The sequence below is a fragment of the Callithrix jacchus genome, chromosome 18 (assembly GCF_049354715.1).
Source record: "Callithrix jacchus isolate 240 chromosome 18, calJac240_pri, whole genome shotgun sequence".
Classification (NCBI taxonomy): Eukaryota; Metazoa; Chordata; class Mammalia; order Primates; family Cebidae; genus Callithrix; species Callithrix jacchus.
The window spans coordinates 38,599,684-38,624,686 of NC_133519.1; the positions used below are offsets into that span (position 1 = coordinate 38,599,684).

Below are 25,003 nucleotides of genomic sequence, written 5' to 3' on the forward strand. Positions count from 1 at the left end.
AACCCAGGAGGCGGAGGTTGCGGTGAGCCGAGATCTCGCCATTGCACTCCAGCCTGGGTAACAAGAGCAAAATTCCGTCTCAAAAAAAAAAAAAAAAAAAAAAAAAACTTGGCTCAACGATCTCATCTTGCCCCAGTACAATCAATCACATTGCCCTTTGTTCACTTTAAGTTCAAGTAGCGTTGGAGTCTCTAAAAGACTACCCCTTCAACACCAGGTTTTTGGAAGAAATATCTGAATTAGAATTTAATCTCTCTAGAAAGATGCTTACTGCCCGAGTTCAACAGAACTCAGCTCTCTGAGATGTTTCATGAAAAAGGCATCTCTAGTCAAGTAAGAGCTGAAGATGTGCATATTATATCTCCCTAAGAGATTTACCACATAGAATAGTATTGTGAAAAGTCTGCTTAAAGAAAAGTAAGGAGGACCGTTTAAATTTATTTGGTCAAGTCTTTTAAACTCTTTTGGCCTAAAGGTTTTTTTTAAATGTTTTTCATCTTTTAACATACTAGGGAATGCCAGTACTGTGGAAAATACTCTGGGAAATGGACAGGAAAAAAATAAACATCTATTGCTAACAGTTCTATGGTACCTCCCATTCATACATCAAAACCCAATAGTCATGACAGGATCAAATGTGATTTCATAGAAGTTGACAGCTGACTTGTCTAGATTCTTTCTGGATAGTCTTTTAAAAATCATCTCATTAAGTAATTTGTATAAACCTACACTTATTTCTGTTTGCAATGACCTTCCAAAAGCGTAGTAAAGTATTATTTCCTTTATTTTACAGAAAGGAAAAAGACCTGATAGGGTTAAATGACTTCTCCAGGGCTCCACAATGGCAAGCGGCAAAGGCAAGGTTAGGAGACCAGACTCTGACTCTACAGGGCTGTGCCTGGGTTTCATGCTGCTTTCCCCTGGTCTAATGTTGTCAAGAAGTCACCCAATCTAAGTCTCCAGCAGAGATGAGAAGAAATTGGATTTCCTGAGAGTCACAATAGCCACCTCTTATTAAACCCTGACTATGCTCAGGCACAATTCCAAGGACTTTAAGGACATGATCTCTAACAACAACAACCTGGCAATGTAAGTATTGTTATTCTCTCCTTATAGATGTGACAATGACAATCCAGAGTTGTTCTTCCAATTATAAACTTCAATAAATATCATTGTGTGTGTGTGTATATACATATCTAGACATATATATATATTTATATTCATACATATATATACATATGTATATACACATATATTTATATATTCCTGCCTATGGCCATGTAAAATTTTGACAGATTCCACCAAATTGTCCTTCAAAAAGGATTGTACAAAATCAACTGTGACTTTTCCCATTACCCTGGAAATACTGTGGATTATATACTTCATTTTTTTACCAATTTGATGGGTAAAAATGAAATCCCATCAAGGGTTCTTTAGTTTATATTTCCTTAATCATGAGGTTTAGTGACTTTTTAATACATATACTGGATACTTAGAGTCTTTTTTTTTTTAGCATGTTGAATACTTTCCTTTGGGGTTATTTTTCTTTGGCTATTTGTCAAAGATGATGCTATCAAATATTTGGCAAACATTTTTGTGAATTTAAAACAAACTGAAAACAATGTAAGTTTCTATCAATGAAAAATGAATTTATAATTTATGGTATATTCATACGATAAGATACTGCTATGGTTGAATGTGTCCCCCAAAGGTCATGTGTTGGAAACTTAATCCCCAATGCAACAGAGTTGAGAGGTGGGATTTTTAAGAGGTGACTAGGCATGAGGGCTCTGCCCTCAAGGGTAGATTAATGTCACTATGGTGGAAGTAGGCTAGTTATCACAGGAGTGGATTTCTGATTAAAAAATGAATTCAGCTGCTTTCCCGTTTTTCTTGTGTATACTTCCTTGCTCTTTGCCATACGTCACGGGTTGACGAAGCAAGAAAACTCTTTCTGGATGTGGGCTCCTTAACCTTTGACTTCCCAGTTTCAAGCACTATAAGAAATAAATTTATGTTCTTTATAAGTTACCCAGTCTGTGATATTCTAGTTCACAATTGTTATAGCAGTTATTAAAAAGAAAAAGGCAATTGACCAATTTGGAAAGGTGCTCAGAATATATTGTTAAGTGAACTAGAAAATGGCAGGATTATATATGCAGCAGACTCCCCACTAAAGCCCTTATGCACATACTGATATACACTTGTGGATTTACGGACAATACTAAGATGTGGGTGTCTGTTTCTAGCAGATAGAAACAGCCTTGAGGGCAAGGTTAACTTTTACCTTTTATTTTTTACTTTTATTTTTGTTTAAGACTGTGTGTTGCTTTTACAATAAAATTAATTAAGAGTAACTTTGTAACATTACTTTACAAAGTTGGCTTTAAAAAGGAATTTGCTTTTTAGGAGACATAGTAAGAGGTGAGTCAGGTTCTGTCTTCTATACCATGCTGCCCCTGAGCAGAAACAAGGCTTTTCCGCAGCACATTGAAGTTTCCAAGGGCGGGCTTTAATGGCCCCCCTGCTTTCCATCAAACAAAGGAAAATCTCTGTGAGAGGTGGCAGAGAGCCATGGAAGGGAAGAGGCTGAGAAAGTATCTGAGGATGAAGCATCATCGACCATGAGGTTGCACATTGCTTTCTCTTACTAATGATGATAACATCAGCTCTCCTTGTCTGACGAAACGGAGGCTTTTCAGAAACTGCATTTCCCACACTGAGGTCAAGATACTTCTAAGGAAGAATAAACAGATAGGAGGAGGCAAATTCTCCAGAAATGAGGATAGTGCCAGAAGTAGAGGTAAGTGAATTACGGGCTGATGAGTCAGCAGCAAATCACCCATGGAAATGTCCCACCCACCACCAGTGGCTGATTATTTTTTGAGGGACTTGAGGGTCAAGAGAACCACCTATGTTCCTCAGGAGGTGGTAGAATAATGTGTATCTTAAACTTTATTTCCGAAGAATTCCTAAGATTAGAAATGTGCCTCCCTACAAACTGAACTTGGTATCTCGTGTTTTCTTTAAAGTCACATGATTTTTAAACCCGATTCTATGACTCATCTGTATTGGTTATAGTAGAAAAAGTAATTTTTATTCCCTATATTTTCAGTGATATCTGTTGAGTAGGAAAAGGAGCTGTGTGTATTCCCTAAAGCATATTCAATTCTTGCTGGGTAGAAAGGAGGTTCTGATTAGCATCCCTGGCTTGATCTGTTTGTCACATATTTTTGCTGATGCTATTTAACCCCTGAATTGCAACTCTCCTAACATGTGTAAAGAAAAATAGTAATCTCATCTCTCTAGAATCTTATGAGAACTAAATAGAAAAAAAAATGTATCTCAGATATTTCATATTGTGGGTATTAATTTAAATGCTACATTTTCCACTTTAATATTGTTTTAAAATCTGAAAAAATACCAATGTTTATGAGTTCTATGTTAGTTAGAATTCATTCCAGCAGTGTGCTTAATAAAAGTGGGTATAGGATATGAACAGACACTTTACAAAAGAAGACATCTATGAGGCCAAGAAAAAAATGCTCATCTTCACTGGTCATCAGAGAAATGCAAATCAAAACCACATTGAGATACCATCTTACACCAGTTAGAATGGGAATCATTAAAAAATCAGGAGACAACAGATCCTGGAGAGGTTGTGGAGAAATAGGAACACTTTTACACTGTTGGTAGAAGTGTAAATTAGTGCAACCATTGTGGAAGACAGTGTGGCGATTCCTCAAGGACCTAGAAATAGAAATACCATTTGACCCAGCATTTCCATTACTGGGCATATGCCCAAAGAATTAGAAATTGTTTTATTATAAAGACACATGCACATGTATGTTCATTGCAGCACTGTTCACAATAGCAAAGACCTGGAACCAACCCAAATGTCCATCAACAATAGACTGCATAAGAAAATGTAGCACATATACACCATGGAATATTATGCAACCATAAAAAACAATGAGTTCATGTCCTTCATAGGGACATGGATGAATCTGGAAACCATCATTCTCAGCAAACTGACACAAGAACAGAAAACCAAACACCACATGTTCTCACTCATAGGTGAAGTTGAACAATTAGAACACATGGACACAGGGAGGGGGACATCACACACTGCAGTCAGTTGTGGGGGTGCCAGGGGAGGGACAGCGGGACTTGGGGAAAGTAGGGAGGGATAATGTGGGGAGAAATACCAGACATAGGTGATGGGGGGGATGAAGGCAGCAAACCATCTTGCCATGTATGTACCTGCATGATCTGCACATGTACCCCAGAACCTAAAGTACAATAAAAATAAAATAACAACAGCAGGTTAAACAAGATGGAGTCTAATTTTTCTCTCATGTAAGAGAAATTTGAAGGATTATAGTCCAGGACTAGTTTAGTTAGAAGAGAATCAAAATTTCTTCTGTATTTCTGATTGGCCATTTTTAGCACATTGCTTTCATGCTCAGGGGTGGCTATTAGTCCATGATGGTAACTACAGCTACAGATACCATATGTAAATTCCAGGCAGAATAAAGAAAGGTAGAAGGAAAGGGCAACACACAATTACCCTGATTTGATCATTACCCATTATATGCTCATATGAAAACATCACATGTACCCTACAAATATGTACAACTAGTATATACCTATAATAATTAAAAATAAAAAAACTTTAAACAAAGACTGAGAAATATAATATTTTGAGTATAATTCTGCCCCAAATACAAATGATGCTCCATTAGTAAGGATGAAGGAGAGAACTGATCCCAAGCAAGCAATCAGTAGTCTCTACCACAACTAGCTATTACGATACACTAATAGCTAATACTTACTGAGTGGTTACTATTAACATAAGCACTGGAGGCTCAGGATGTAGGTACTATCTTCTTCCATTTAGAGATGATGTAACAGAGGCTTAAAGAGGGTAAGTTAGTAAGCAGCAAAGCTAGAATTTGCACAAGGCAGGGTGTCAGCAAAGCCAGCTTTCTTAAGTTAGCTGCCTTCCAGTGCTATGGCTGGGGACTCTCACAGATAGTTTTAATAGATTTTCCAAATACCAGTAGGAACGTTGAAATTATAAAGCATAAAGTGGTCATTTATTTGATAGAACTGCTGATACCAATCAGTTATGTGTTTGAAGGTACTGGTTTTGCTAAAGGGACTGGATCTCTGGCTGACGTTTCATTCTGTAACTATGACTAAAGCAATAGTCAAATATGGTCTCCAGCCTTGGTATTTTGATCTTAAGGATGAAACTTTCTCGAATTGAAGGCAAGTTATGTATATTCATTTGGTCTTGCATTCATTCTTCCATTGTACCATGAAGAAGTTTTGGGTTTATTCTATTTAAGACCCTAGGAATACAAAGATAACAAGGCAGCATTCCTACACTAAAAGCTTATAGGTACAGCAGTTGATTTTAAGCAGTTCAATCGCAACCCAAAGGAAGAAGGTGAACATAGTTAATAATGTGTTGAATATTTCAAAACAGCAGAAAGGGAGAATTTTAAATGTTCTCACCACAAAAAAAAGATAAATATTTGAGATAATGGATATGCTAATTACCTTGATTTGATTATTCCACAATGTACACATGGATTGAAATACCACCTTGTACCCCATAAATATAAACAATTATTATTTGTCAATTAAAAATAAAACTCAGAAAATACATTTTATATTGCAGCCCCATACACTTCCTACACACATAACACACTCAAAATTTTATGAAACATTTATTTTTACTACGTGGAATGTAGTCTGATATATTCTATATATTCTATTCTGTTCTTTTAATGTGGAATGCCATAACTAAAATTAATTCAAGAACTGATGACTTGGGACCTATAATTTTAAGAACACACATCTATGAAAAAAGAAAGGCAATTAAATTGATAAATTCAATATAATATGGAAATACTCTAAAAGCTGTATGAACAATGAGCTCTTGAACTACAAAGAAAAGATTAACTCTTCCTGGGGGTTGTTGGGGTAGGCAACACTAGGGTGAACTCTGAATTGAGTCTTAAAGGATAAGGGGGAAATTGTCATGGAAAATGGGAGGAAGGACATTCTAAGCAGAGGAAACAGCATGTGATTGGTGTCTAGCTTTGAGAGAGAATGGCAGGAAGCCAAGCAAGTGATCCCAAGTATTGCAGGAAGGCTGGGGAGAAAGCTGGTCTGAACTTACCAGTAAAAGTACACCTGTGCTATGAAATGGCCTTAAGTAGACTGGATACATCTAAGAGTTCAGAATTAGTTGATTCACACTCATCAGATCAGTTTCTATGTCTAGCAACAATGTGCACTGAAGACCTGACCAGTTCCAGTCACATTCTGTGCTAAGGTCACAGAAGAGCAAAAGACTTGACCTTGGCCTTGAGAGATTTGGTTTAAAGAAAAAGCTAGACATACACATAATTTTGATACCACATGATTAGTTCTATCACAAGTTATGTACATAGAGCAGTGGGTGCACAAAGGAAAAAATTGAGCCCTACTTGTGAGAATTGTGAATACTTTCACAGGGCTAAGTGTGGAAGCAAGTAGTGGGAGTTTCAGCTTATTTTCAGAGCCTCTGGCTGTGAGATGGACAGTCTCATACACTGCTAGTGGGAGTCTAAATTAATATAACACTTATGGAAAGGAACTTGGCAATATGTTTCCATAGACATAAAACTACTCATAGCCAGCTGGACATGGTGGCTCACACCTGTAATCCCAGTACTTTAGGAGGCCGAGGCAGGCGGATCAACTGAGGTCACGGGTTCAAGACCAGCCTGGCCAACATGGTGAAACCCCATCTCTACTAAAAGAAAAAAAATAGCTGGATGTGGTGGTGGGCACCTGTAATCCCAGCTACATGGGAAGCTGAGGCAGGAGAATTGCTTGAACCCAGGAGGTGGAGGTTGCAGCGAGCTGAGATCATGCCATTGCACTCTAGCCTGGACAACAAGAGTAAAATTGTCTCAAACAAACAAAAAGATTCATAGCCTTTTGTCAAACAATTTTACTTATACAAGGCTATCTCAAATGTAATTTAAGGAGAGGCCCAGGCTTCATGGGGCCTCTTCACTTCACTATGGTGTTGCATTCAAAGAAACATAATTCAGCAACAAAATATATTTGAAATTGGTCCCAATTTTAACTACAACTCTGGAAGAACCTAAAGAAGCTCCAGCATAGCTTCAGCTAGATCTGCTATCACACATTGGAACGGAAGGGGTGTACCATGTCTGTGTGTACATCCCAGAAAAGGCCTAAGCTCCTTGCCAGAGTTAAAGGCATGAAGAGGGGGAGGCGTGAAAAGGGAGGAGAGAAAAAAGTTATCCAGAAATTAAACTAGCTTGGCATCTGTAAGAGCAGGGAGCCAGAGCTGGCCATGAGAATGTGATCTTCACAGAGATCCACTGTTAACAGTGGATGTAGGATATTTAAATTGTATTCTTTTTATTTTTCTGTATTTTTCACATCACATATAAGGAACTTGTATTCCTGTCTGTGTTCAAACATTTTCAAGTCAGTAGCTGAACAAGAGAAATTACTAAAATATGAAATTAAGAAAGAATTACAAGGCTAAGTTTTAACATTCTAGAAGGCTGCTAGGCTTTCTAATTTCATTTCACTGTTACAAAAACTGGGGTTCCAGAAGCTAGCAAAGTAATGATTGTATTATATGAAAATGGAGCATTAAATCTTAGTTATACAAAGTATAAATGGTGTTATTTTAAAAGAATCCTGTAGTCAAATACTTATTTGCAAAGGTTGCTTAAAAGCCAAATTTCCTGGAGCCTTTACCAGTAATGGTCATAATTATGGCAACTAGATCATCTTATTTTATTTTATTTTTGTCCTTAAAACAATCTTATGAGTTGAGTATTGTCTACATGCCTCAGATAAGGAGACTTAATCTTGCCATCATTAAGACATTTATGCAGGTTCACAGATAATCAATGAAGCCAAGACACAAGGCGACCCTTGTCCTTTCAGCTGAGCTAAGTAACTATATCAAGGGGACTTTAGGTCATTTCCAAGAAGAGAAAGGCAAAAAGCCTAAAAATAAGCAGATGTGATACAGGCAAAAAATTCACAGAAAAGTAAATCCCTCATTTGTTCCTTTCTCTGTGCAATGGTGCCAACCGAGCTGAGATACCCATTCTATAGAGCAGTGTGGGTTAAGAAGTAGAAAATTCTGCCTAAAATTTAACACAATCCTTAGTACTTCCCACTTTTTTTAGGGGAAAATTTTCTATTATCACCATAGCGGTGGCATGGAGGTTTTAGAAGACAATTAAAAACCTGACAGATTGACATTTTACTTTATAATTCACCTTGGAAGAAGTCAGAGCTGATCACTGCTTACCAGTCCCTACCTTCCTCAGATTCGCTTGCTCCAATCACTGAAGCCTATTACATTATGCTCTGCCCCACTAAGCAATTCAAGCATATCTTGGCCAGGAAAAGAATAGAACAGCAACCTCAACTCGCTGCTCAGAGACACTGTTCAGTGTGACAAAGATAGGTCTTGAGGATGACCAGCCAGTTGGCCCTCTCTGTCTCCTACCTTCAAACAATACAGGCCAAGTCTTGTTTGTAAGGTTGACCTCTGACTGGCTTTTCCTTCCCAAACTCAGCTTGTTTTCTAGGACTTTTGTCCACTGCAACTTACTTAGTTGAAGCTCGACTTTCTCCCCAACCTCTTCCTTGACACCATACTCAGCATATATTCTCTATTACCACTTGGCTGCCAATGTTCGCTGTATGGCTAATATTCCTGTTAGGACATCCACACACTGCCAACACAACTTAAAAACTCTCTCTCAACCTTAGAATGCCATGACACTTGGTCAACACTTGCCTTTTCTTCCTTTTTTTTTTTGTTTTTTGAGATGGAGTTTTGCTCTTGTTACCCAGGCTGCAGTGCAATGGCGTGATCTCGGCTCACCGCAACCTCTGCCTCCTGGGTTCAGGCAATTCTCCTGCCTCAGCCTCCTGAGTAGCTGGGATTACAGGCATGCGCCACTGTGCCCAGCTAATTTTTTGTATTTTTAGTAGAGACGGGGTTTCACCACGTTGACCAGGGTGGTCTCGATCTCTTGACCTCGTGATCCACCCGCTTGGCCTCCCAAAGTGCTGGGATTACAGGCGTGAGCCACCACGCTCGGCCTTTTTTTTTTTTTAATTTCATTTTAGGTTTTGGGGTACATGTGAAGAACATGCATGATAGTTGCATTATACACATGGCTGTGTGATTTGCTGCCTTCCTCCCCTTCACCCATATCTGGCATTTCTCCCCATGCTATCTCTCCCCAAGTCCCCCCTCCGCTGTCCCTCCCCTATTCCCCCCAATAGACCCCAGTGTGTAGTGCTCCCCTCCCTGTGTCCATGTGTTCTCATTGTTCATCACCTGCCTATGAGCGAGAACATGCGGTATTTGATTTTCTGTTCTTGTGTCAGTTTGCTGAGAATTATGTTCTCCAGGTTCATCCATGTCCCTACAAAGGACATGAACTCATTGATACCTCCTGTCAGGACCACCGTCGTTCTGATATGATTTGCCCTACTGTCCTCTCTTTAGTGCTCCTCTCCAAAAATCTTCCCTGTTTGTTCCCTAAACCCACCCAAAAGAGTCACTGCTAACCTCTGTTATCACTTCTCATTCTCCTTCTTTCTTCATATGAATGCAGTGAGATGAGGAAGTGGGTTGGAATTAAGGAACAGCCTTAAATTTCAATCAATATTTTTTGAGCTTCCACTATGTTTCAGACATTGTGCTAAGTTCCATGGGATGTGAAAATGTTTGTGGCATGCTCATATCCTTACTGTGTGGAGTTTACTGACCTTCAAGGGAGGAAAAAATGAATAAAAGCAATTCTAAGGCAAGTTGGAATGAAATATGTGCTAAACAGAGCAATGTGGTTTGGAAATAAATAATGAGGAACAATTGTTTTATCTGTGGCCATCAAGAAGGCCTTCTGGAAAATAAAGCATTTGAGCTAAGCTTTGAAGAAGAGGCAACCTACGTGCAGTTGAAAAAAATATTCTGGGCTCTGGGAATGGAAAATATTAATATATGGGATAGTGTAGGATACATTTGGGGGTTAAGAATTCTCTACATAGCAGGGAGTGAAGGCTTTTAGAGGAAAATTTGAAAGGCACCTGGAAAGTTAGCTTCAGCTCCTGCTGGATCTCGTAGAATCCTAAACATTGTGGCGAGGACTCGGCTGTTTATTATAGATTCGCTGCCAGGTTTTGAGAAAAAAGATGTATGTGATTTTTGCGTGATCACTTTCGAAGGCCATTACACTCAGTGATAGGAGTCTACAGATTTAGGTAAGTGACGTGGGAGCAAAAAAGTGTGTGTCTGGGAGCAAGGGAGACTAGAGGCAGGGCAACCGGCAAGAAGGCTGCTCCGGTCATCAGAGTGGGAGGATGAAAGTCTAATCAGAGCAGAGGCAGTGGGAGGCTAACAGCTATGACTACACTGGGCAGAGGAATCTCTGTAACCTGCAGCCTGATTGAGCAGATGCTGCAATTAAGGTTGCAAAACATGTTCTATTTTGGCTGCTCATACTTACTTATCCTGGTCCCAGTTTTCGAAGGGTAATCTCAGATCTGAGGCAGATTTTTGAAAAGAATTTTGAAAATATTCCACTTGCATGATGTCAACAAGAATAAAAAACACATCTTAATTGGGAGAAAAAAGAAGAGAGAAAAGTTTTTATTTGTTTAAATATTGGGTATCTGAAAGGCGTATTTTAATATGTAAGAATCACTGCCTTCAACTAGGTACAAAATAAGGAGTAAGATTCAGTGGATTTCTTTCCAAACAATAGTTTAAAATAAACATTTAATTCCCGGAGTTTAAAAAAATTATTTGCTTTTTTTTCTTTAAAGATTACTGAAGACTGACCAAATAAGCTTATGAAATAGCCACTTGGTATAGATAGAACTCTTTCATTCCCAGAGAAGGAGTCGGGAACCAGTTTTGGGGTACAGGACTTTAGATGAGAAATACCCTCCATTAAGTTGGAAATGCCACAAATCCTGAATCTAGAAGGTAATGGGAATAGGTAGAGAAGAGAAATACATTAGAAACAAAGACTCTCAAATCTGGAGGCAACATTAGAAGCCATGGACTCCAATCTTTTCATCCCAGAGATGAAGATATTGGGTCCAAAGAGATTAAATAACTTGCCCAAAGTCTAATGTTAGGTTTTTTTTTTTTGCAAAACCAGAGTATGGATTTTCTTTATTTCCCAATTATATCCCTCTTCTGTTTAAACCATTCATCACTCTACCTGAAGCTTCTCAGTGCTCAGACCGGTGGGTTATTAGGAGAAGCACTTTTCATATGCAGTGACGAGCAGCTGTCATAGCTGGGAGTAGAGATGTAGGTCCTTAAGATAATACGAAAGGCCGGGCGCAGTGGCTCAAGCCTGTAATCCCAGCACTTTGGGAGGCCGAGGCGGGTGGATCACGAGGTCAAGAGATTGAGACCATCCTGGTCAACATGGTGAAACCCCGTCTCTACTAAAATACAAAAAATTAGCTGGGCATGATGGCGCGTGCCTGTAATCCCAGCTACTCAGGACGCTGAGGCAGGAGAATTGCCTGAACCCAGGAGGCAGAGGTTGTGGTAAGCCGAGATCACGCCATTGCACTCCAGCCTGGGTAACAAGAGCAAAACTCCGTCTCAAAAAAAAAAAAAAGATAATATGAAAAATGCTAGGACGCCTCTAAATATATAGTCCACATCGTCCCTCTCACAATGTTCCCCTTCCTCCATGGTCACATCCCCTTTCCTGAGCTATGTCTCTATGACCTCCTATGCTTCAGAGTTGCCCTTACTGTTAATTTCCATTTTAACTTGATTTCACTTTTCTCTTACTATGCTTCTTCCACCACACTCATGTCCAAATCCCACCAAAACCAGGTAAGTGTCTGCTTCCATTTCAAGAGTGACTGCTTCTCTGGAAATGTCTAGAGCCTTCCCTACACTAATGGAAAGCTAGAGTTGTAAGCTTGAGGAAGTATCTAAGCATCTGCTTTTTGAATAGTTTGGAGACTACTTTTTTTCTTATGGCTCCATTGTGAATTCCCCTGCCACAGATTGTTAATTACAGAAGGGTCTCTGTGAATATAGATAAAAATTATAATGATCACATTTACTCCTCCTTGTTGAGGTGGAAAAATAACATATCTATCAATGCATGCATGAAAACTAATTACATTTCTATAAGTAGAAAAGACAAGGAAATCAATTGCCACAAATGTAGGTGACAGTGTTCCTAAATATCCGAATGGAATGGTTGATAAGTGAAGGAACGATGATACGTCTTAGAAAAATGAAGCATTAAAATATGCCAAGTCTATTAGGCATTTTTACCTTATCTCATTTAATATACACAACAAACCTTAGTGGTAATTTAGTAATTACTATCCCCTCTCAACACTTTTACAATTATTAGTATCAAATATTTGATTATCCTTAGGTCAAAAATTGCTCCTAAACGAGTAGCTATCAAACAGGAGATTCAACACTAAGTTTATTTGATTAAAAATTCCATGTTCATCCTACATGCTCTGCTGCTTCCTGAACTAAATCTTTAAGAACAGATTATCATAATAGTCAAATGTTATTCAGTGTTTGTTACTATTTTCAGTGCTTTACATGTTCAATTCCTTTAATCCTCATAACTACCCTATGAGGTATGTACTACTATTTTTCTCACTTCAGAGATGAAAGAGAAGAATAAAGAACTTTCCCCCAACCACACAGCTATTACATGGCAGCCACACTATGATTTAAACACAGATATTCTGGCTTTAAAGTACAAACTCTTGACCATCAGATTATAATATATCATTTAATTTTATTTAATTTTGTTCTTTTTCATTTCATTCTATTCCACGTATTCTTCTTTCTTTCCCTCTCTCTCCTTCTACTGGCTTTCCGTCTGTCTCCCTTACTTTTTTCCCCAAACATTCACCGAACCACTACAATTTCCAAGGGATTGTAGGTAAGATGAATGAGCTAAGGCTAAGGAACTCAGAAGGAAAGTGACACATAAATACATCATTTCAATGGAACCCATAAAAGTGAACACAGAGTATGTATTTATAAATATATATTATGTAAATATATATGGAATATATAAATATATACATGCAAACATGCATGCATACATATACACACAGAGAGAGACCCATGATTGGGATTAATCATTAACCACCCACATGGTGGTCCATGAACCATACTTAGGAAAATGCTAAGTTGGACAAAACTGAAATAATAATGACTCAAATCTGACCAGTCACAAGGCACTCTCTGAACCCCTCCCCATCAATCTATATCCAGCTTTACTTATCAAGGCTTTGTGGTGCACTTCTAATGTTACCTCCTCAAACTTAATTAGCATCCGTTAGTTATTCTTTACAATTGTCACATTTAATTCTCACAGCCTTGACAAGTAGCTATTATTTGTAGCATTTTGAAACTGAAGAAACTGAGCTGAGAGAATTGAAATAATTTGCCCAGGATCCTTGAGCTAATTGGTGATAATGGAAAATCATATCCTCACCATTGCATTCCAAGGCCTGTACCCTTTCTTCTGTGGCATGCCTCGTTCATACAGCCTTCTTTACTAGTCAACTTTTAGGACTATTTAAAACATGGTGCCACAGTAAAGTATTATCTAGCTGATTTCCATGTATTAGAATTGTATCCTTAACTCTGTAGTCAACAGCCACGGACTATTTTCTGCCTACCCCAAATTGGCTGGTACTCATAAAGGTATTTAGCAGGGGTTCAAGAAATGCTGTACTCAAAGTCAAAGTCAGAATACTCTGACACTGTAATGGTTGTGACTAAATCACGTTAGTATAAAGGTTAAAAGACAAAACTACCAAAAATAATACATATAATAATATGTTAAGGGATACATGCAAAATATCTAAACTGTGACACTGAAAAAATGAAATGTGGAGGAGAGTAAAAGTGTAAAGTTTTGCCAGGCGCGGTGGCTCACGCCTGTAATCCCAGCACTTTGGGAGGCCGAGGCGGGTGGATCACGAGGTCAAGAGGTCGAGACCATCCTGCTCAACATGGTGAAACCCCGTCCCTACTAAAAATACAAAAAATTAGCTGGGCATGGTGGCGTGTGCCTGTAATCCCAGCTACTCAGGAGGCTGAGGCAGGAGAATTGCCTGAACCCAGGAGGCGGAGGTTGCGGTGAGCCGAGATCACGCCATTGCACTCCAGCCTGGGTAACAAGAGCGAAACTCCGTCTCAGAAAAAAAAGTGTAAAGTTTTTAAAATGTTATCAAAGTTATCAGCTTAAAACAGCATATTTTATTTTTAACCTTTTAAAATGTTTGTGGGTACATAGGTGTATATATTTATAGGTTACATGAGACGTTTTGAGATAGGCATGCCATGGGTAATAATTCCATCAGGGTAAGTAGGATTTCCATCACCTCAAGTATTTATCCTTTGTGTTACAAATAATCCAATTATACCCTTTCAGTTATTTTAAAATGTACAATTAAGTTATTTTTGACTATAGTCACCCAGTTGCACTATCAAATACTAGGTTTTCTGTATTCTCTCTATTTTTGAACCTATTAACCGTCTCCACTTACCACTCCCACCCTCCACTACCCTTCTCAGGCTCCTTTGATGCTCTATCTCCTTCAGTTCAATTATTTTAATTTTTAGCCCTCACAAATAAATGAGAATGAAAATAGCATATTTAACAGTAAGATATTTTAGGGAAGCCTCATGGTAACCATAAAACAAAAACCTATAGTAGATACAGAAAAGATGAAGAGCAAGGAATCAAAACATACCACTAGAGAATATCATCCAACTACACAGGAAGACAGCAAGAGAGGAAGAAAGGAACTAAGATCTGTAAGACAACCAGAAAACAATGAACAGAATGCCAGTAGTAAGTTTTTATCTAATGATAATTACCTTGAATGTAAATGAATTAAATTCTCCAATCAAAAGATATAGAGTGACTGAATAAATTTACAAAACAAAAGACCTAACTGTATGCTCCCTATAAGAGACTAATTTCTCCTTTAAGGACACACAGACTGATGAAAAAATGATAGTTCATTCAAATGGTGACCAGAAAAAAGCAGAGGTAGCCATACTTATATTAGATAAAATGAACTTTAAGTAAAAAACTGTCAAATGAGGCAAAGAAGGTAATTATGTAGTAATAAAAAATTCAATTCATTAAGAACAATTATATCTATCTAATCTATACACATGCACATCAGCAATATATAAAGCAAATATTAATAGCTATGAATGGAGAAGTAGACTATAATACAATAATAGTAGAGAACTTTAAAACCTCATGTTCAGCAATGGACACATCATAAGAAACATCAAACACAAACTACACTTTAAGCCAAATAGTCCTAAAAGACATATACAGAACATTCCCTCTGACAGCAGCAGAATACACATTATTCTCAAGTGTATTCTTCAAAATAGATTGTAAGTTAGGCAACAAAACAAGGCTTAACAAATTTAAGATTGAGTGTTCTTTCTTCCCAGCAAAACCAGGTCTCTCTCATATTTCAATTCCTGGAAACAATTCATCATGCCAGTATAGCATTTACTATCAATGCATTATATTTAAGACACTCATTTTTCCAATTCCCACATCAGAGTGGGCAGTGCTGATTATCCTTCTAGAAGACTTATGTCACCATACATTGAAATGAACCATGCACAAAATGATCCTAATTTTTAAGTCAAAACAAAAGTTAAGAGAGTCATTCTGTAGATGAGGATAACAGTGTTTCAACTATATCATCACATGAATAGACTGGAATTCATAGAATTGCACAGCTGAAGAGAGTTTGAGAGTTTCTTTCTTTCACTGCCATCACTTTTTTTTTTTTTTTTTTTTTTTGAGACGGAGTTTCGCTCTTGTTACCCAGGCTGGAGTGCAATGGCGTGATCTCGGCTCACCGCAACCTCCGCCTCCTGGGTTCAGGCAATTCTCCTGGTCAGCCTCCTGAGTAGCTGGGATTACAGGCACGCGCCACCATGCCCAGCTAATTTTTTGTATTTTTAGTAGAGACGGGGTTTCACCATGTTGACCAAGATGGTCTCGATCTCCTGACCTCGTGATCCACCCGCCATCACTTTTATTAACATCTATATTGAAACCACCACTTCAACTAATTGGTTGTGTACATGTACGTGTGTGTGTGTGTGTGTGTGTCTGTGTATGTCTGTGTTGCTGAAAATGCAAAGAAAAGAAGTCAAGCTTCTTCTGAAGGTTGGTATATGAATGTAGACTTTAATTATCTTTCTTTTTCAAGGAGTGAAAATTCAATTTTATTAACAAACAGGTACATGACCTATTGAGTGGCTGGTGAAAAAATATTGAGCTAATCAGAACACACAGGCCTTTCCCCTTACCAGAGGTGCTACCCTAGGTAAATTACAGTATCTCTCTGGAGTTCATGTTTGGATAATTGCTAAGAATCTCTCTCAATTTAAAAATCCTCTACACCATAATTTTTTATAATGCAAAAGTATTTTTAATTTTTACTTGTAAGTTCTGGGGTACATGTGCAGGTTTATTAATAGGTAAACTGTGTCATGGGAACTTGTTGTACAGATTATTTTATTACCCAGGTATTAAGCCTGCTACCCACTAGTATTTTTCTTAATCCTCTCCTTCCTCCCATCCTCCACCTTCCAGTCTTCAGTAGGCCCCAGTGTCTGTTGTTCCCCATCATGTGTCCATGTGTTCTCATCATTTAGCTCCCACTTATAAGTGAGAACATGTGGTATTTGGTTTTCTCTTCTTGCATTAATTTGCTAAGGATAATGGCCTCCAGCTCCATCTATGTTGCTGCAGAGGACATTATCTCAATTTATTTTAAGGCTACAAAGTTTTCCATGATGTATAATGTACCACATTTTCTTTATCCAGTCTAGCATTGATGGGCATTTAGGTTGATTCCATACACTTACTGTGAACATGAAGCACACTTGAGAAGGGTGGGGAGAATGAAATAGCAGACACTTCCCAGGCCCAGCAAATGAGATACTGTATTATCTTTTAGCTCTTGGTGGGCCTTTTAATTTTATTTTTATTGAATTTAGTAATTGTCCATACCTGCAAAGAGAGTCTACATGGATCAATAAACCAGAAAACAATAATCAGATGATCCAATGACATGTAAGAAAGCAATCTTCCCAAATGCCTTTTCTGCTCTCTCTCAGCATAATGTCTAAAATAATGAGTGTTCACAGCATAACAGAGTACTCCATTCTAGGAGAAAAATCTGACAGTGAGTAAGTATTCTCCGGCAATGTGCTTACTAACCAGTATAAGCAAAAGTCAACTAAGAAAGTGACAATTATTTGGCCTTTATTAAGCTGGTTTCCAGGATTCAAAAATACCAATTATAATAGTATGCTAGTAACGAAAGAACACTAACAATCTCTTTTTAAATAACTCGTTAAGTGCAGGTCTTGGTTGGCTAGTGTTAACTTTTACACATAAACACACACAACTTCATTAAGGAAACAAATCATGGCTTCTTAGGAGAAAAATTACATCCATAGGATATTACATTAAGGAAAGGAGAAATCAGGCCAATGACCATCAACCAGGAAGTTTCCTGAGGAAAAGGCCTTAGCTAAATTGATAAATAGTACAGAGGTGGGGTATATTTGGGGTTTTCATAAAGGAAAGGCTATTTTTAAAACATTGCTCAGCTGCTCAGGAAGCTCAGGAAGCTGAGGTGAGAGGATCACTTGAGCCCAAGAGTTCGAGGCTAGCCTGGAGGCAACATCACAAGACCCTGTCTCTAATTAAAAAAAAAAAAAAGTGAAATGTTTTTACAACCATTTCCTTGGGAGGGATGCAAGTGTCCTGAAAATACAGAAATACATCAATTGAGCATTTATTATGTGAAGAACTTTACACAAATTTATTTCGTCCAATCTTTATACCAAATTTATGAGATAGATACTCTAAATAATAAAATGCAATATGTATTTAATATTTACTTAAAAATAAGACTGAAATCATATCAAGAATCTTCTGAAAACAATGACATAAATTTAAAATAAATAACAGGAGAAATTTTGGAAAATTCACAGGTATATGGAAATTAAACAGCATGCTCCTGAACAACAAATGAATCAAAGAAGTTAAAAGGAAAATTAAATATATTTTGAGACAATTAAAAATGGAAACACAACATATTGAAACTTATGGGATGTAAGAAAGCAGATTGAAGAAGGCAGTTTATAGCAATAAATACTTACATCAAAAAGAATAAAGATCTCAAATTAACAATCCAGTGTTACACCTCAAGGGACTAGAAAAAGAACAAACTAAGTCCAAAGTTAGTAGAAGGAAATGAACAATAAAGATCAAGGCAGAATTAAGGTAAGACTAGAAAAACAATAGAAAAGGTCAATGACACTAAGTGTTGCTGTTTTGGAAAGGTAAACAAATTTGACAAACCTTTAGTAAAAACATTTTACTTAGAAAAAAAGACAGAAAACTCAGATAAATAAAACATGAAATCAAAGAGAAAACATTGTAACTGGTACCACAAAAATACAATGGATCCTAAGAGACTACTATAAACAATTATATGATAACAAATTGAACAACTTAGAATAAATGGGTAAATTTCTAGACACATAGTGAAGAAATAAAAGATTGAATCATGAAAAATTTAAAAATCTGGACTGACTCATAACATGTAAGGAGATTAAATCAGTAATAAAAAGTTTCTCATCAAAGAAGATCCCAGGAAATGTGGCTTCACTGTTGAGGTCTACTAAACATTTAAAGAATAACTAACACTGACCCTTTAAAAACTTCTCCAAAAAATGGAAGAGGAGGGAATACTTCCAAACCCATTTTATGAGGCCAGCAATACCCTGATACCAAAGTTGAACAAAGACACTACAAGGAAAGAAAATTATAAGCCAACATCCCTCATGAATTTAGATTCAAAAATCTTCAACGAAATACTAGCAAACCAAATTCAAGAGCACTTTCAAAGAATCATACATTAGGACCAAGTGGGATTTTTCTAGGAATGCAAAGATAGCTCAGCACACAAAATTCTATAAATGTAATAATCCATATTAACAGTATTAAAGCCTAAAACCATATGATCACCTCAGGAAAAAAACTGACAAAATTCAGTATCAACTCTTAACAAATTAGACATAAAAAGAAGTGTTTCTTAATCCAATAAAGGTCTTGTATGACATAACTGCAGTTAACATCATATTCAATGGTGAAGAGTTGAAAGCTTTTTATTTAAGATCAGAAATAAAACAAAGATGTTCACTCTCCCCACTTCTATGAAACATAGTACTAGAAGTCTTAGAGCAATTAGGAAAGAGAAGAAATAAAACCCATCCAAATTAGAAGGAAAGAAGTTAAATTGTTTGTTTGCAGATGACACAATCTTATATATAGAATAACCTAAAAAATGCCATCAAAAAGCTGTTATAACTAATAAGTGAATTCAGTGAAGTTACAGATTACAAAATCCATATATAAAAATTAGTGGTATATCTATACACTAACAGCAATCTATTTGAAAATGAAATCAAGACAATCCCACTCAAAATAGCTACAAAAATTAAATACTTAGGAATATTTTTTCAGAGTCCATTTTTCCAATGCAATTAGGAATAAATTTAACCAAGGAGGTGAATGACAGAAAACTGTAAAACACTGATGAAAAATATTGAGGAAGACACAAATAAGTAGAAAGATATAACACTATTGTTAAAATAGTCATACTAACCAAAGCAATCTACAGATTCATTCCCTATCAAATTCTAGTGTCATTTTTCCCAGAAATAGAAAAACAATTGTAAACTGTGTATGGAATCACAAAGGACCTCTAAATAGTCAAAACAATTTTAAGCAAAAAGAAGAAAGCTGGAGACATCACACCCCCTGATTTCAAAGTATATTATAATGCTATTGTAATGGAAACAGCATAGCAGTGGCATAAAAACAGGCACATTAATCAATGGAGAAAAATAGAAAGCTGAGAAATAAATATACACATTAATTTAGTCAGTTAATTTGCAACAAAGGTACCAAAACACACAATGAAGACACAACAGTGTTTTTAATCATTGGTTTTGGTAAAACAGGATATCTTCATGAAGAAGAATAAAATTAGATTCTTATCTCACACTATATACAAAAATTAACTCAAAATGGATTATAGACTGAAATGTAACTGTAAAACTACTAGAAGAAAACATATTTTTTAAAGTTTTATGATATCAGTCTGGAGAATAATTTTTTTGGTTATGACCTCAAAAGCACAGACAACAAAAGAAAAAAATAGACAAATGGAATTTTATCAAACTTAAAAGCTTCCACAGAGTAACTAAAAAGCTTTAACTGAGTGAAGAGACAAACTACGGGATGGGAGAAAATATTTGCAAATCATACTGCTGATGATGAAAAGTTAATATCCAAAATATACAAGAAACTCAAACAACTAAACAGCAAAAAAATACTAATTAAAAAATAAGCAAAGGACCCAAATAGACATTTCTCTAAAAAAGACTAGCAAATGACCAACAGCTTTATGAAAAAAAAATGCTCAACATCATTAATCATCAGGGAAATGCAGATAAAAACTATAATAAGGCATCACCTCATATCTGTTAGAATGGGTACTTTAAAAAGATGAAAGAGGCCAGGTGCGGTGGCTCATGCCTGTAATCCCAGCACTTTGGGAAGCTGAGGTGGGTGGATCGTGAGGTCAGGAGTTGAGACCAGCCTGACCAACGTGGTGAAACCTTGTCTCTACTAAAAATACAAAAATTAGCTGGGCATGGTGGCACATGCCTGTAATCCCAGCTACTCAGGAGGCTGAGGCAGGAGAATTGCCAGAACCTGGGAGGCGGAGGTTGCAGTGAGCCAAGATCGTGCCACTGCACTTCAGCCTGGGTGACAGAGTGAGACTTTGTCTCCAAAAAAAAAAGGAAGCAAGTGCTGACAAGGATGTAAAAAGAAGTGTACTTCTTGAATACTGTTGGTGGGAATGTAGATTAGTACAGCCATTATATAAAACAGTGTGTAGGTTCCTCAGAAAACTAAAAATAGAACTACCATATGATCCAGAAATCCTACTACTAGGTATATATCCAAAAGAAATGAGCATGTTGAAGAGATATCTGTACCCCCATAGTCACGCAGTATTATTCACAATAGCCAAGATACAGAATCAATCTAACTGTCCATCAAGAGATGAATGGATAAAGAAAATATGCCATATATATATATATATATATATATATATATATATATAAAATGTGTACACATACACACATATAGAATACTACACAGGCTTAAAAAGAAAGACAGCTTTGTATTTGTAACATGGACTAACCTAGAAGATATTATGTTTAAATGAAATAAGCCAATGGGGAGAAATTGGGGGAAATGGTGAATAGAAGGCAGGACTAAATTGCAGCTACCACTCGGACAGACAGATCAGCGTGCGGAGACTCACATCGTGAACTTTCGCTCCAAGAACTAACACAGGAACATGCCAGGAAAGCCAAGAGAATTCATAAACCCTTTGAAGGAAGTAAATTGCTCCTGCAGGCCCTGAGAGATGGCTGAAAAACTGTGAGTGTCTAAAGTGTGAAAGTGTGGCAGGGGATTCGTCTGTGCCCCAACACACCCTCAGTGAGGAACCTGAAGGTCCAGATTGTGGGAGAAGGACTTAGCCTTACTTGGAACTGAGACAAGTTTTGAGAGCCAAGTGAAAGTCAGGGGTGGAGGAAGCAGTGGGAAGAGCCCTGTGGGCTCTCTCTGTCCCTAAGGAAGCCATTTCTGACTTTGTCTTACTGATGTCCTTGGGGAGGGTTGCCAGAAAAAGTGGGAAAGACCACAGGGAAAAGGAAACTTACAACTAAACTGTGTAATAATTTGACCAACCATGGAGTTTCCTAGACAGAACTCAGGGGAGGGGTGAATCAGGAGTGCAGATACAGCACAGAAGCCATAGCAGGCAGAAAGGTGTGAAATCTGAAAGCCCCCTGCTTGATTTCTCAGCCAGGAGGCTGGTAACCTGGGGCAAGTTCTAAGTCCTACTCACTCACTGCCTGGAAATAATCCTGGTACTGTTGGGGTGAAGGGCATGGTGGAAGTGAAACCAGTCTTTTAGGCTGTGTGGGAGCTGGGTGAGGCCTGTAACAGCTGACTTCCCTGGCCACCTGAATGACACAGCAGAGGCAGCCATAATCCCACTGGGAACATCATTGGCCTCATCACCACAGCTCCATCCCCCTCAGTGGCCACCGCAAGCCCCACCCAAAAAGAGTCTGAGCTCAGACATGCCTAATCCTGTCCCCACCACACACACCTGATGGTCTTTACCTACCTGGTAGCCAAAGACAAAGGACATAATCTCTTGGGAGCTCCAGGCCCCCACCCACGTCCTGATCCTCCCTATACTCCCATGGCTGATGGTCTGCTGAAAGTGCTACCTCCTGTCAGGAAGACAACCCACACAAAAACTAGTGCAATTAACAAAACCATAACTAAGGGCCCTCACAGAGTCCATTTCACTCCCTTGCCACCTCTACTGGAGCAGGTGCTATTCATGGCTGAGAGATCTGAAGATGGTTCACATCACAGAAATCTGTGCAGACAGCCCCCAGTACCAGCCCAGAACCCAGTAGCTCTGCTGGGTGGCTAGATCTAGAAGAGAAGTAACAATCAGTACAATTTGGCTCTCAAGAAGTCGCATCCCTAGGGGAAGGAGGAGAACACTACATCAAAGGAGAATGCTGTGGGACAAAAGAATCTGAACAGCAGCCCTTGGGTCCCAGATCTTCTCTCTGACATAGGCTACCCAAATGAGAAGGAACCAGAAACAAATTCTGGTAATATGACAAAACAAAGGTTTTTTGACACCTCACCTCCAAAAAGCTCCTAGAACTAATACATGAATTCAACAAAGTTTCAGGATACAAAATGAATGTATACAAATCAGTAGCTCTTCTATACACCAAGCTGAGAATCAAATCAGGAACTCAATCCCTTTTTACAATAGCTGCAAAAATAAAATACTTAGGAATATACCTAACCAAGGAGTTGAAAGACCTCTACAAGGAATGCTATAAAACACTTTTGAAATAAATCATAAATAACACAAACAAATGGAAATACATCCCATGCTCATAGATGGGTAGAGTCAATATCGTGAAAATAACCATACTGCCAAAAGCAATATAAAAATTCAATGCAATTCCCATCAAAATGCCACCATCATTCATCACAGAAATAGAAAAAACAATTCTAAAATTCATATGGAACCAAAAAAAGAACCCTCAGAGCCAAAGCAAGACTAAGCAAAACGAATAAATTCTGGAGGCATTACGTTACCTGACTTCAAACTATATGATAATTTTCATCAAAATACCACCATCGTTCATCACAGAAACAGAAAAAACAATTCTAAAATCCATATGGAACCAAGAAAAGAACCCTCAGAGCCAAAGCAAGACTAAGCAAAAAGAACAAATCTGGAGGCATCCCATTACCTGACTTCAAACTATATGATAAGGCCACAGTCACCAAAACAGCATGCTACTGGTATAAAAATAGGCATACAGACCAATGTAACAGAATAGAGAACCTAGACAGAAACCCAAATACTTACAGCCAACTGATCTTTGGCAAAGCAAACAAAAACATAGAGTGGGGGAAAGACACCCCATTCAACAAATGGTGCTGAGACAGTTGGCAAGCCACATGTGGGAGAATGAATCTGGATATTCATCGCTCACCTTAGACACAAATCAACTCAAGATGAAAGAAGGACTTAAATCTAAAACCTGAAACCATAAAAATTCCAGAAGATGACATCACAAAAACCCTTCTAGACATAGTTTAGTTAAAGACTTCAAGACCAAGAACCCAAAAGCAAATGGAACAAAAACACAAACAGATGGGACTTAATTAAACTAAAAAGCTTCTGCACAGCAGAAGAAACAATCAGCAGAATACATAGACAACCCACAGAGTGGGAGAAATCTTCACAATCTATACATCTGACAAAAGGATTAATACCCAGAATCTACAGGGAACTCAAATATATCAGCAAGAAAAAACCAAACAATCCCATCAAAAAGTGGGCTAAGGACATGAATAAACAATTCTCAAACCTCTATGGAAAACAGTGTGGAGATTCCTTAAAGAACTAAAAGTAGAACTACCATTTAATCCAGCAATCCCACTACTGGGTATCCACCAAGAGGAAAAAAGTCATTATATGAAAAAGACACTTGCAAATGCATGTCTATGGCAGCACAGTTCGCAACTGCAAATATATGGAACCAGCCAAAGTGCCTGTCAATCGATGAGTGGATAAAGAAACCGTGGGGTATATACACTCAATCACAAAGAGGAATGACATAATGGCATTTGCTGCAATCTGGATGGAATCAGAGATCATTATTTTAAGTGAAATAACTCAGGAATGGCAAGCCAAACATTGTATGTTCTCACTCATAAGCTGGTGCTAAGCTGTGATACGAACTTTCGGGACTCAGGGGAAAGGGTGGGGGGTTGTGAGGGATAAAAGACCCTCACAACCTCATTGGATACAGTGTACACTGAATCTCAGAAATCATCACTAAAGAACTCACTCATGTAACCAAACACCCCCTGTTCCCCCAAAAACCTATTGAAGTTTTTTTTTAAAAAAAAGAAAGAAATAAGCCAGGTACAGAGGGACAAATATATGACCCCACTTATGTGTGAAATCTAAAAAAGTTGATCTCATAGAAGTAGAATGGTGATATCAAGGGCTGCAGGTGGGAGAGTGCAAGATTGGGAAATGTTGGTTAAAGGATACAATATTTCAGTTAGATAAGAAAAATAGATTCAAGAGATTTATTGTACATCATTGTAGCAAATAACAATGCATTTTGAAAATT

At 37.7% G+C, this 25,003-nt stretch overlaps 1 long non-coding RNA gene across 1 annotated transcript in view; it reads left to right on the top strand.

Moving 5' to 3' along the window:
* Positions 1-2,438: 2,438 nt before the first annotated feature.
* Positions 2,439-25,003, top strand: part of LOC128930100 (uncharacterized) — a 55,545-nt gene continuing 32,980 nt past the window's right edge. Inside the window, exon 1 of the long non-coding RNA XR_008477695.2 lies at positions 2,439-2,803. This is a non-coding gene — a long non-coding RNA (uncharacterized LOC128930100). The remainder of the gene's footprint in view (positions 2,804-25,003) is intronic.